Source organism: Nicotiana attenuata, unplaced genomic scaffold (assembly GCF_001879085.1).
Source record: "Nicotiana attenuata strain UT unplaced genomic scaffold, NIATTr2, whole genome shotgun sequence".
In the NCBI taxonomy this organism is placed as follows: Eukaryota; Viridiplantae; Streptophyta; class Magnoliopsida; order Solanales; family Solanaceae; genus Nicotiana; species Nicotiana attenuata.
The window spans coordinates 1,560,956-1,564,442 of NW_017670260.1; positions in this window are offsets into that span (position 1 = coordinate 1,560,956).

Here is a 3,487-nt window from a genome sequence, read left to right on the forward strand (position 1 = left end):
GCTTAACTATATTTCTGAGGCAATTGGTAACGTCGTAAAAGAAACGTAGTGTAGGGAGAGTCATTAAAATTCCCAAACATAGAGAGTTAACCTCACATACCTTAACTTCCTCCTCTTGAGCATAATACAACATTCGCCAACCCTTTCAACTTTAATCTATATCAATACAAGTCAAAGGGATTCCAAATTAGAAACAATAGTCATGTTTTGGTCACTTAGGCATTTTATCAAACACTCGGTGGCATAAAGCTTCATAGCCCTTATTAATGGTGTCTCTACACCCAATAACTCATTCTCTTGCTCCTAGATAAATTCTAAAGTCTCAAATGGTTATAATCGATATTATTCTTTATCATCCATAAGCTAAACAACACCCTTAACCAATAATCAACACTCAACACCCCAAACCTATAATCGTTCGTGCTTTTCTATCAAACCCATCAACTCATATATCATGAACTAGGGTTTATAATCATTAAACCAATGCTAGAATCAATTAGAGGGTGAAGACATTACCTTTTTAAAGTTCAAACCCTTGAATTTCGAGTTCTAGGCTTCCTTCTCTCAACAATGATGTCCCAATCGAGTATCTAATGATATGGAGGGTTTACCCATGTTAATATGATGTTGGGAAATTGAAATTAACTTAGAATCACCATTAGAACTTACCTTGGGTGGTGGAAGGACCCTTAAGAAGTTAGGTTTTTGAGAGTTCCCCTTTCTAGAGCAAGTTTTAATGTTTTGGGGCTGTGGGGGACGAAATATAGCTTTAAAACAACCCCCCACTAGCGCGTTCGCGCACCTGGAGGCTTGCTCGCGCTATTGATCGCGCTAAACGGCAGTAACACTGCCTCAAAATTAGCGCGGTCGCGCTAATGGGCGCGCTACCGGGCGCGCATACGCGTACTGTCCCGTAAAACGCACATAACGTTTTGCACATAGATCTGTTCGGGATCCATAATATATCGTTGGAAAGCTATTTCAAAGGCCTACAACTTTCATGCTTTGCGTTTTCCCCAATCCCTTTCAATTTTCATTAAAACTTGATGGAACACAGACATTCTGCAAACTTAGTCGATTTTGTCAAATCTTATGCACCTCACTTTCCATCTTGATTTTGAAACAACTATTTTACCCATAATCATCCCGATGGGACTTCACATGTCCAAAATATAACCTTACTACTCCTTTAACTCATTCATACCTAAGTTGAATTTACGGGGTGTTACATTATCTCCCCCTTGGGATCATTCGTCCTCGAATGATTGTCCTGATTGTAACTTCTGCTAATTTCGGAACTTAAACGGGTCTGATGGAAACATGAACTTTCATTAACACTTGTATGCTAAACTTAATGAATACATAATTACTGGACTGAATGACTACTCCATTGACTGAATATTGGTCTGCCATGGATACGTGAACACTGAACTAACATGGATATATGAATATTGAACTGGCACGAATATTTGAGTAGTCTCAGTACTGAGCTGGTATGCATGTCTAAGTATTGGACTAACATGAGTAGCTGAGTATTGAGCTGACATGAGTATTTGAGTATAGAACTGACATGAATATCTGAGTACTGAACTGACATGAATATTTGAGTACTGAACTGACATGAGTATCTGAGTACTGGAAACTTGAATGTTATAACATGACACGTGAAATACTGGTTGTACCACCACTAATTCTGGTGGCAACTCCAACTCATAAGCTAATTGACCGATCCTTCACAAGATTCTATATGGCCCAATATAGTAGGGACTATGCTTTCCCTTCTTCCCAAATCTCATAACGCTTTTCATAAGAGAAACTTTCAGAAACACCTAATCATCAACTTGAAACTCTAGGTCTCTATGCCGCACGCTCGAATAGGACATTTTGGCGGCTCTGAGTTTTCTTCAAACGCTCTTGAATCAACTTAACTTTCTCTATAGTCTGATAGACCAAATCGGGTCCTAACAACTCCACTTCTCCAACTTCGAACCAACCAATTGGTGATCTACACCTTCACCCATACATAGCTTCGTACGGTGCCATTTTGATACTAGAATGGTAGGTTATTGTTAGCAAGGTCAATGAGAGGTATGTGATAAAATACTAGGCTTTCTGCTGCTCGACTTTCACTTGCTGATAATTCGGACACTTGGCCCCAAAGTCTACAATGTTCTTTTTCATGTTGCTCTACCAATTAATATCCTTAATACCATGATACATCTTTGGGGAACTTGGATGGAAAGAATACCTGGAATTATGGGCTTCTAACATGATCTTCCCTCTTTAAGTCCATCTATGTTTGGAACACACAATCTTTCTTGGTACCTCAAAGTACCATCATCTCCCCCTTATTCAAAAGCTATCATTTTATACTTGTGAATCTCCTCTTTCAACTGCAACACGTATGGGTCATCAAATTGTTTCTCCTTCTCTTCAGCTGCTACTGGGGAACACGTCCTGTTCTAGACAACAACTCCGTCATCTTCAGAGTCCGAAGTCGAACTCCTATCTTGGTTGGTGAACTTCTTTCACCAGAGTTCTCTTATCTACCTCAATCATGAGTTATACTTCTCACACTTTATCTTCTTAAGCACTTCCTGAAAACACTTATAGCATTATTGTGACCTAAGTCTTTGACATGTACTCTAAATTTTAGTCCCGTGCAATGGCACTACCCTCATAACACACAAATAGGCATGATTTTACAGCTTTTCTGTGATCACTTTATCATCAATAACTAAGCTCGATAATCATTCTACTCACTTTGTGTTTCTTACACATGCTATACATAATCCCTGTGATAATTATACAATTTTCCCTCATTACCGAACTGATTTTCTTTTTCATATCCCATGCTAACTATTCTAGTTTCAAATCTCCATCTGGACTTACTGATGGTTTTCACATCACCCCTTAGACTAAAGGTCTTATACTTGTGGATCCTTCTCTTTTTGTTGGGATCCAAATAACGTTCCTTATCTTCTGCAACTCTTTGCAATTTACGTCAATGACCATTCATCTTCCGACTTACTTTTGAGCAACCTTCCTTACTAAGAAAGACTAAATTATTCACTTAACAGAAAGCTAATGTATTCACAACTATCATACACAATCTTAATAATTTAACTCTGCTCTCACTGTCAATCTTGGGAAGACCCCTTTTCAATAATTCTTAAAGGCTATTCTTCTGTAGTTGGCTACTCTTACTACCTAGCTGATTTTTTTTCCACTATCGTTGTACTTCAGGTTTAACTTAAACTCTTTGGGTTCTAACACATACGTTCGGTATTTCAAACTGCCATCCACACACTAGAGATAACCTGGCTAAGTGGATCAAATCTTACCTCTGCTAGCTCTGCTAAAATTGCTAATTCACTGTATCTACTCAAAACTTACTTACTATCCTTTCACTAACCATCTGCTAGCATCATATTTCTTCTCCCTGCTTGAATAACTAAAGTGAAGCATAAGGTTACTCCTAACTTCC